The sequence below is a fragment of the Strix aluco genome, chromosome 5, assembly GCF_031877795.1.
Source record: "Strix aluco isolate bStrAlu1 chromosome 5, bStrAlu1.hap1, whole genome shotgun sequence".
NCBI lineage: Eukaryota > Metazoa > Chordata > Aves > Strigiformes > Strigidae > Strix > Strix aluco.
In genome coordinates this window covers 60,420,597-60,432,269 of record NC_133935.1, presented here as the reverse complement: position 1 = coordinate 60,432,269, position 11,673 = coordinate 60,420,597, and positions in this window count along the sequence as shown.

Genomic DNA, 11,673 nt, shown 5'->3' with positions numbered 1-11,673 from the left:
CTATGGGGGAGGATACACTGAGATTTTCTTTGATGAAGCAGTTAAAGCTTTATTTGCCTGCCAATTTCAATGTCTGGTCCAAATTTTGCCAACTTGAATAAAACCCTAGCAACAAAACAACCAGGTCGACTTTGGATCCACAAGACGATCAAAAGCCTGGTGGGGATAAGCAGTGTTTCTTGTTTTGCTGGTAGTCTTTCACATGATCCCCAGCCCATGCTGGCAAGGGGCTTTCTGGCTGATGTATGCCTGTCTCTTCAGCTTCAGGTGTAACATGAGGACCCTTTATTATGTGCAAATACAGAAAGTGGGCTAACCAGGATTTTCTGCATCCAAGCTTGATTTTATGTTAAACATATTTTATTTCTTTGCTTTGCTTAATAATTAAACATTTCTTACACATATCTACCCAGGACACTTTCTTTATACATATCTATGCAGGACACTTTCTTGTGCCAAACTGGGAACTCCAATCCTTTATGTTTATTATGGCAGCACCGCTTCATGCTGCTTACTGCCAGGGCCAGTTTTAGACTTGGCACCTAAGAAAACTATCCACTAGAAAACTGGAATAGGGTCTACATTTCTTCTTATTACTATGTTCCAACATTCTCTGGTTGTTTTTGTTTTGTCTACTTCTCATTTTGTGTGATTGACTTATCTTGGCTTTCTTTTTCTTTTTTTTTAAGGTTATTTAGTTTTCATTATTAAACAGACAGACTCATCTTTTTTTTCTTTCACAGTTTTATTCTCCCTGTTTTCTTGGTGAAGGGCTTTATTTTTGCTTTGAAGTATTCTGTCTAGGAATACAGGGATACTCAAAATATCTTCTAAGTAGAAACAAATTAATGTTCTTTTCATCGCTCAGTCTTCTGACAGCTTTTATCAAGCCCTCATTTTTTCTACTCACATTATCAGTCTAATCTAGCCAGTTGGTCTAACTTCTCTAATTTTTCTTAGTCATAATGTTATCCTCTTTCATAATCATATTAAACTCAGATCTTGTTTTGTGCTTATTCATCCTAAGTCAGCATTTCCTGCTCTTCCCACTACTCTGAACATTGCCTCAAAGCTTTTGAGCAAATAGGAGGATAATGCCACCTGCAAATCTCAGGTGACTTGAGCATTCCCCGCCGATACTGCCATGCTTAGTTTCTCATTCAAGGTTTATGGAGACCTTTGTGCAGGAGAAAAGGAAGTTGGTGATATAATTGAAAAGGACATTTTCATTTACCTTGTCAAATGTAAATTTCAACTCAACTGCACTATACATGTTTTTGAAGAGTGAAAATCTACAATAATGTAAAGTGTACCTTTGGAAGTGAAAATGAAACTTTAGTAGTTGACATGAAAATCTTGCTTCAGGAATTGAAAATGTGGGTTAAATTTAGCTGGGCTGGAGATGCATGGATTAATGCGACAAGCTAAATTCTCTCGCTGGAGATCCAGCCATGGGCAGGGACAGCAGGATTTCTGCACTTCAAGTAGTGGGATTTCATAATCTTTAGGGAAGGATATCCCTGCCCGTTATAGAAACAGTCCTGACTGTAACAGTGAGCTGTGCACTCCTGCAGCTGTGGTCAAAGGAGGGACAAGGCAAACAAATAGCTCAGAGACCAGAACAGCTCCAGTCTGAAGCTACGTTTACCTATGCTGCCTTTTCTGTCAGTTTTCTGTAAGAAAGCCTTTTCTACTCTGGCAAGCGTTTATGCATCCATTAATTCAGTGGGGTGGTCCTGAGTGGCGCCAATGTAAGAACAACATCTGGACTTGACAAAAATAAGGTGTTACCAAAATGTAACCCTGGTACATATATGCTCTGCATACAGCTAAGGAAAAGGTGATAAGCCCAAGTACATCTCAGTAAATTATGTTATTAAACTACTTTGAAACATTGCTGAATAAACTGGGACTGTGAACTAGGTTGAGAATAACCCTAGTGTTTGATGTTAAAGGTATTTAGCTCATTCTATATTATAATAATAAAAGACTGTAATAGGAAGCGTTCTGCCTCTGTGTTTAGGCTTTGTGGCCTTTTGAATGGCAACAGTGATGACAGGCTAACAAAACGGTTGAAGAAAACTGGTAACATGGTCATACTATTATGCTACTGATTTCTTTCAGCATCTATTTTTCAGTTAATAATGCATTTAAGACACAGATAGGAAGTTTCTTTCCTTAAAAGCGCTGTATCATTTCTTCTTTAACTGAATTCCAGCCAGAGTTAAGGAAATACCCTTATGAACCACTTCTCCTTTCTCTCCCCCAAACTAACTGAATATATACAAACAGCGACATGCATTATTCATGGCCAGATTTGTACTAGTCTTTTCTTGTTTGCCCTGATGTGTTTGGGTACCTGAGATCTCAGGCGATGCTGTTTTATAGAGGTGATAAAACCAATAGAAATGCAGCCACTGCCAGTAGGTAATTATGCTGGCAAACCAACTTTTCTGCACTTTAACTGTGTGATGAAAATCAGGCTAATTGGTTCTTCCTTTATTTTGCGTGGGTGATGGAATTACAGTTTTATCTGCCATCTTCTTAAGGCAGACCAAAGACATTACCACTTGCCTTCTTTCCATAATATGGCCTACTGATTATGTTGATAAATGCTAATTAACTCGATAATGAAATAAATTTGTTAATACTAATAAACTCATTTAGTAAATCTTAGTGTTAACATTCACAGCACACCACTTTGTTGCAGAACAAACACTGTGACGTGTTTTCCTGCTGAAAGCTCTGTGGCAACGTACTGAAGACTTTAAAATACTGTTATCATTATTAAATAGTCTTCCTTTCAACTAAAAACATGAATTTTGGGGACAGAAAGATTTCACACAGATACATAGCTATGACAATAATTTTTCTAGGCAATTCTAGCTTACCTTATTTTTAACTTGTACATTCCTTTCCACATTAAGACCATTGCATTTGAAAGACTTGTTCTGTACATACAGATTATAATTAATGTTCTTAATAATGACTTGCCAGTAGTAATCTTTAATTCCATATTCACACAGAACTCTCATTTAAAATAAGTGGGAGTTTCTCTTGATTAATCCCAGTAAAATTAATCATCTTTTGTTAATTAACATGTTTTTATTTTGGGGGATATTGGCTGAAAACTGTTGAGTAGTTTGAGCTTACCCTAATATCACTCCTCCAGCTCCTATTCTGTAGTGTCTACTAAGTGCACAAATTCTATCTGAATTGAAATGGAAATGTGGTAAAGTACAACTGTAACACTGAAAGACTTATGTACTTGTTTCTGCTAGGCTGCCTTTTGATTCTATTCATGGTGTTTTTACAGCAGTCTTTGTTCTAAAGGTTTTTAAAGGCTGATATCAGAATTAAGCAATTATAAAAGGAACTGAATTTTGATCTGTTGTACATTACAAATTCTATCAGTATCTCTTTTTTTTTTTTGCTAATTGAGTTATGGCTGAATGGAATATGTTGTGAACTAAGATTAATTTAAATAAACATCAAAAGGCAAGACTGCTTGCTCGGTTCAGTACTGAAAGTACCAATTATGCTATTTGTGTGAGATTTCCAGTCAACTGCAGAGCACAGCAAACATAAGTGTTTGGAGCCTTGCACCCTGTAAGTGTCCCCTGAAAAAACTCTTGGCTTCCCTTCTCCTCTTTAGCAGATATTTGTAGGTGTTAGGCTGAAAAGTACTTTTTCAGTGTCAAAGATGCAAAACCATAATTCAGAAAAGACTCCTCAATAAAAAATATATAATTTTAAGTAAAAATTTATATTAATTATAATTTCTGCTAATATTAGGTGTTTTTTCACTAGCAGCTGGGCTCTTTATTTAACTCTTATTTGTAAGAACAGTGACAAACAAATCCTGTGAAATTACTAAAATATTTCAAGGACCATATAATTACTGCACTGTAAATCCACTGTTACTAGTCTCAGAACATAAGTGGAAGTGTATTGCTGAAAGAGTATACTGAGTTGCAGTTGGTGTTCAAGTACTGAAGGCAATGTTTGCTAACCTCAGGAACAGCATGCCAACAGCGTCCTGAAGCAGGAACATGGTCAGATGCATTGCCACTTACACCAATAAAACATCTTTGAACACAAAATAGACCTGGTGGATTTAAAAAAATGCTCTTAAAAACTGATATGAAATATTTTTTGTTACTTTTTTTCTCATATAGCTATCCTTGATGTGCCATTCTTGTTTTGACGGAAATGTCACCTACTGCTGTCAGCTAACCCTATCTGCTGTCCTTGTATGAAAGCACACTTTGTGGCCAGATCCTAAGCTGGCTCAAAATGATGTTGCTGCCTTGACTTCACAAAAATCGTGTTGTGAAGCTGAACCTAAGATGCCTACTTTGAAAGCTTCCACCCTTGCCCTCTTTATCATTCTGAGACTGAGGAAAGCAATAGAAAGCACATTTCTTAGGCTGAAGCTGATTTTGTCTGTATCTTTACAGAAGCTATAACCTTCGTAGACTTAAAATAACTCGTCCAACAGATTAGCCTCCCTGATGTGACTACCTCACCAAACCACCTTATGCCACCGGCTTTGTTTCCTCTGTTCTTGCACTGCATGGGCTGGGGGGTGCATACCTTGGTACAGTTTGTTTTCAAAATGAGGAAGGACTGAAACACACAAAAAAGGGTTAGCAATAAGCAGTGCTGTCATCTGGTGGTGAAATTGTTACCACTTTTAACAAACTGATTGTGCTTTTCAACCAATGGTTTTCACTTTTTTGAGGAAGTTGATGCAGTCTCCTTGGCATATGGTCATAAATCTTTCATATTCGAAATACGCAAAGCCAGTGGTTTTATCCAAAGTCACTAAACCTTTGAACTTTATTTTTGAAGAACAGCACACCAGAGGTAGTCTTACTTTGTTCAGGTTTTGTCTTTTTCTTCTTTAGCTTGTGCTGCCAAAACATAATGAAGTTATTGGAAAGCGCATTATAAATGTTATTATTTGTGTGCAAACACTACTTGTCCAATGGAATTAAGAAGTAAGGACAAAAAGATGTGCCACTCCCTCAGAAATATCAGTATACTCAAATGCCAAAGTACTCTTTTCTCCTCTTACAACTTTACCATCAGTAGTTTTTTCCACAGTATATTTGATGTCCGTATCCTTACATACCAGAAAAATACACTTTTCAGATCTAAATTCTGTGATTGTTTTGCTGTCTGTAACTTCCATCATTGCATCTCAAATGGTACAGTGTCTGCTTACCTGGGGAGCCAGAAAAAATGTGTAGGAAACAATAAGAATCTTGTTATTTCATGCTACCTCTTCACACATTTTAACGTTGACTTCTCTCTGAGTTTTCTCAACATTTAAAGCAAGAAGCTAGTGAGAAAATTATAGCTGTCACATGAAAACAATTAGAAATCAAAGAACAAACCAGAGTCTTTTGAAACTATTCAGGAATTTACTAAAGTAGCCATCACTTGAGTTAAAAATGCTGACATCAAGATATAAACTTTCACGTCTGCAAGCATTTTCATTATTCCTGATCCCTGTATCAGCCTGTTATATGAATCCTATATTTTGAAGTAGATTTGGTTTGATGCATGATATTGGTCAGAAAATCTTGAATCTCTGAATAAAATACACCATTCTAGTTATGGACTTCCCATGCTGCTATAATTAATTTTTATGGATTTGTGCTAGTTGCTGTTGACAAATACAAAAGAACTTTTAATGCTCCTATTTTGTTTCTTCTACAAGGACTTAACAAACTGCACTGGTGGAAGTTCATTAGCAGATGACTTTTTACTAAAGTCCAGGTGATTGTACATTCCATATTGAAAACTGATTTTCCTTGAATACATTTGTGATACCGTCTTGTCCATTTAATAACATCTTATTAGCTGACCTAATCTGAATAACTTCTGGAAATAGAGACAAGTAGTTAAGTAAAGGTATCAGGACCTAGCTCTTTAAACATAGCTAGCTGTACAAAAAGTTTCTTTCCGTTCTTCAAATGCAAGAGCCACATTAACCGTCCTTTAATAACACCAACAATAAAGAGGAACTGGAACAGTGAAGATTTATTATATTCACAGATCTCATGAATCAATGAGAGCATGGACAGGGTCACTGTGCAGAGTCAAAGTAAGGATATTAGACAGGGTTTCATAATTTGATTGTGGCCCATTGTTATGCTTGTGTGGCCTATTAACTATAGTGGGTGGTTTTATTCACAGTTTAGATTTTCAGCTTAAATTCTCACTTAAATCAAAGGGATAGTTTTGTAAAAATACTTCCCGTAGTTTGCTTTGCCTAACTTTATAGGCTGTTTTTATAGTGCAGTGTTAAAAACTTGAGTCTTTTCTGCCAGTGAAGACCACAAAGTCATCGAGACTCATTGTTATTTTAAAACATGACAAGCTGGCCTTAAGACCTTAGGGATCCTTTCTTCAGAAGTCAAGCTGGTGATGGATAAGGAGCCATCAGAGCTGTGTGTATCTTAGCTGCAGGAGTTCAATTAAGAAGCCAAGAGTGTCTCAGGTATACCAGCGCAAATGGAAGTGCTTGCTTTGATAATGTCTCTGTCGCTGCTCGGTGCAGGTAGTTGGCTTCCCCCAACTCATTTCTGATTGCACAAGGAGGTTAGCACAGAGGAATACCTGAAAGAACTGACCTCCATCAATGCTCAGTGAGTGCTAGAGAATACTACAATGGGGAAATGCTATCAAAATCCCTGTGTCTGCATGGGATTTGGCAGGAAATGGCTAGCTGTAAGATCTAGCCTCTCTCTAATAGCCACAGTCCTGAGAGCTATGTTGCCTTTCTGTCCCTGACAGAAACTCTGTTCTGCTGCCTGTGCTCTACAGAGAAAGTTTCCTTACCCAGCACTGGTTTCTGCAAAGTCTATTCTGCAGTTCTTTTGCTCCCACATTCCTCTTGCTTTTCATAATAGTTTGCTGTGTGATGGAAAATTTTTGATTGCTTCCATCCTACACACATTTATAATTATCAGCTATTTTTAGACATTGAGATACCAAAATACAGAAGCAGTAGTCATTGTTGAAGACAAGGCCTTTGTCAAAGAACCTTAAAATGTTTCTTCTTCAGTCTCTTCACCCTTGAAAGAACATTCACAAGTTCCTGATGAATATGATGTCAAAGGTTAAATAAGATGAAAAATGGTGCATTAGAGTCACATGAGAATTTTTTCTTAACTTGAAAGCTACTGTAAGGTATCAACTAAACACAGTTGTGAGTTGCCAGACTGGATGTCTTTTGCTTTGTATTCTCTCTTCATGCATATTAATGGAGAAGGTCTCATCTAGTCAGATCAAAGTTCCAATAAGAAAAATATTCACATTTAAAAATTAATTACTGTGTTTAGCTTAAGTAATTAATTGACATAATCACACACACTTTTATAAACTAAACATTAAAGTGAACAGCTACATTATTTGGTGATAGTTTTTAAGATAGAACAGAAGTGTATAATTGCTAAATTAAACTGAAATTTCATTTTATTATGAAATAATTTCACAAATACGCTTTTCACAGTTTAATAGAAAGAGCAGGACAAACAAACAACAGATGTTCATTTGTAATAGAAGTTAAAAAGGATTATTTCATCACTAAAAATGCTTTATTTCCTAACCCTTAAAATCCATTTGTAAGTCCTCAAAAATAGAGCTAAAATAGTCTGTGTTTTGACTGTGTTTCTTATCTTAAAATGGAATTAGACATTTTGGGTACTTACAGAACATTTTAATAATTAAAAAGCTCATAATTAGATGCTTACTTTCTGGTACAGTGGCTGAAAAGAACATGAAGCACCATAACTCAAACAGTTTCAGAGAGGTGTTTTGTTCAGGACTAATGATAAATTATGAGATCTCATCTGGGTGATAAATTTTACTTCAAAAGCTATGAAAAATACTGGAATAACTTAACATCCAGCATAAATGGCTAACTGTAATGAAGTCTACTGAGTTCTGTCCAGTATACTATGACCATATTTAAAGATATAATTTTGTAGCAGGGTTTTAAACATTTATTAAATGCAGAATGAATTTGCATGAAAGAAAAAGTTGCTATTATAATAGCCAGTTCTCAGATCCAAATAGCCATAAAATTTAAACACAGAAAGGGCTATTAGACAACTCTTTCTAACACCTATAAAATCACAGGCTTTTGTATTCCAGTCAGTTATTATCCTAGTAGTCAGCTTTGAGTCCAAGAATGTGTTTGATAAACGTATATCTTGGATTTGGCTAATGCACATCTTCCAGAAAGTCATCGACCCTTAGTTTGAAGAAAACAGCAGTTAGAGCATTTCTTTTTGAGTATTTCACTGTTTATTCACATAATTTCTGATATGAGCTTCCCTAACATCAACTTGTGGCCAGTGGCTCTTGCCATGCTTTCTGTGCTAGTGGAACCTGTCACATACAGCACCACCCACAAATTTCACAAATTTTAATTTGACAACTAGAATACAGCTGAGTTCCTTTAGACTTTTATTGAAACACTCTTTTCTTGGTCTCCAAATCCTTCCATAGTTCTTTTCTGCATCCTTTCAATTTTTTCAACTGTGTTTTTAAAAAGTTTAGGGTAGAAATATTTTTAGAATTCCATTATTTATCTCTCCTGAGCCATAAATAAAATCAGAGTAAGCCAGGCTCCTATTCACTAATTCCTTTATGCAATTTTCCATTTCTTGCTATAGCATCACCTGGACATTCCTGCTGACTTGCTAGTTTATCATGATCCCAAATTCTTTACAGACTCATTGCTTCCAGTGTTTTTTCCATTCAGTTTTCTCCATTGTTGCATCCTGTATTTCTTCCTCCAGCATATGCAGATGTTTATTTGTCTGAGTGGGAACACATTTTCTTTCAATGGGAAGACTACTCTAAAAAATATTTATTCTTTTCAGTAGGTTTTATTTTTCATTAGTCCCAAATCGCTGATGGAAATGTTGAGCAGTACAAGGCTGAAGAGCCCCTCTTTCTGATGCCAGAATTCTGATGCTGATTACTTTCTTATGCATGTTCGTTAGCCAACTCTTAATCCAGTTAAAACATGCTTTATTGATATTGTGTAGTGCTATATTTTTAATTAGAATATTGAATGATACTAAGTCAAAATGCACACAAAAGTTGAAGTGTATTATACCTACATGGTTACCTTTGGCAACCTATCTTGAAATCTCATCAAAGAACGGAAGTAGATTTGTTTGACAAGGCTTATATTTCACAGAACTATGCTGACTAGCATTAATTATATTCCTATCTTTTAATAATTTATTAATTGAATCTCTTTTCAGTTTTCCTATTATTTCTCCGAGGACTGATGTTGGGCTAAGCTGACTAGGAGTACAGGTGTCACCTGTTTACCCTTGGTGGAATACCAATACAAGATGTAGCACTGCTGCTTACTGGAATATCATTGACATTGCTCATGCCTACTTTAGGTCCCCTAAATATGCTCTCTTTCTTACTTTTGGCATGCTAGGTATTCTTTTACTAATGGAAAAAAAATCTCATCAGCAAATATGGAAGTAAAATAGTTTATGTAAATAAACAACTGAAGGCCTAGTTATGCCATTGTACAATACATTAGAAATGAAAGTAAGATTATAGTGGGTGTGGGAAAAGATGTTACAAAACTCTACCACAGTTTTACAACATGATGATGTGTGCTCAAATTAGAAACAACAATTGAAGAAGTTTGAATATGCATCTGTAATTCTGAAGGGCTGTTATGTTCTTGTTCACAGAACTGGCTTGTCTGTGAGACATAAAAAAGAAATAAATACAGTCAGTTACATGTGCATTGTGATCTTTTCTGGATTACAAAATCCAACTCAAAGTGTTCATTTCTGTTCTATATTTGTTCTGGTGGAATTATAATATTTGAGTTTGGGTTGGATGCTTTTTGTTCCCTGCATGCTTGGTGTTTCTGGTTCTGAAGGCTTTAATTTCACCATGATTAGGAAAGCCAAACATAGACAAAAACAGTGCCTAAGAGGGAGCGGATAATCTATTTACTATTGAACTTTAGGCTGTCCTTCACTCCTCAAATAATCTGGAATAATTAGCATTTAAAGTACAGGGCCACAGCTGTTGCAAGAGAATGCCTGGGAGGAGAACCAGCACTTCATCTGCACAAATTCATCATCTTGTTACGCCTTGCACACACAATAGTCAAAGGAGCCTACATAACTTCCAGAGCATTTGGCAGGAAGGATCAGGTCACTAACTATACTGAGAACTAGAGCAGATGTGCCAGTAGGACAACACTAAATCCTGGATTTTGTCTGAGGCTTGTCTGAGGCAGGATCTGGATGGTCAGGTGGTCACTGGGTCCCTATTTCTGCTAAGGATTCCCAGAAATTAGGCGTGTCAACAAGCAGGGTCATCCATTTCACAAAAAAATAGGAAGGCAGAGAGATATTTAATAGAAAATGATGTGCCGAGAGCTAGAAGGTATGCTTTATCAAATCACACTGCTTAATTTGTGTCAGAGATGAGAATCCAGGTTCCAAGGAGCCATCAGCTTCTTGCATTCCGTACCCTGAAAACAATCTCAGGGTCTTCCTTTGAAGCTGTTCTGCTTTAAACAAATGATTAAATATTCGTTGACCCAGAGAGAAGAAAAAGAAGAAGGTAACTCTATATTCAGACTGTTGTGGTGGTAAAGGGTTTGTCAGCATCAACACTGCAGGTCCCTGGTCCAAAGAATCTTTAATGATTTTATATATGGGAAGATTCCTAGACAGGATTGATTCAGAGACCCTCACCTTAAAATTTCACATATTGTCTGACAAAATGTTCTCACAGATTATGGGAACTCCTGAAAAGATGAGGAATTAGAAAATTAGTCTCCCCGACAATGATGGAGGTTACAGTACTGAGATTATTGGGCAAAATAAGGATGCTTCTACTCTGAAAAATCTTTTTTTTTACCAACTTTTGTAGAAGGACCTTATTGAGTGGTCTAACACATGCACATGATCAAAGGTCTTTAAGCAGCTAAGTGCATGTCAGTCTGGACTGTTTTACTTGTGGGATTACCTATGTGTGGGAGTCATCCTTCAGTTCTTTTGCTTTTCGCATTTATTTCACTGAACCACTAACCTGATACCATTTTTTTCCCAGACTTAATAATGAGTTTCAATATTTAGACTACCAATTCAAATTTTGCTGACTATTTCTATATTTTGTTTGTTTCTTCAAGTGCTCAAGGCCTTGTCCAATCAAGTTTTGAAAATCTCCAAGACTGGGGATTCAAACTCTCTGGGCAACCTGTGCCAGTCCTCAGCCACTCTTTTTACACCATTAAAAAGAAGCTCAAAATCAAGTCAATCATCTTTAACATTTGTAATTGTGTTAATAGTTATTTAAAAGAGTTTATTTAATCTAAAATTATTGGAAAACCTAAACTGAAACTTAGCTTAATACTACTGACATAAGGTAATTAGAAGACATCTGACATCCCAGTGGAGAATAAACCAGTCACACTTGGTGTTTGACACTGGACTATCTGGTTTCATAAAACTATTAAGTTTTGAGTTTCTGCTCCTATTTCACAAATATTGCATGGGCAGTGTTAACAGTCATTTCTAATTTTTGAGAGCTTGACCTGAAATCTTAGTATTCCTTAAGCATTGCATGACTTTTTTTCCCCATTTATTATACACTAGC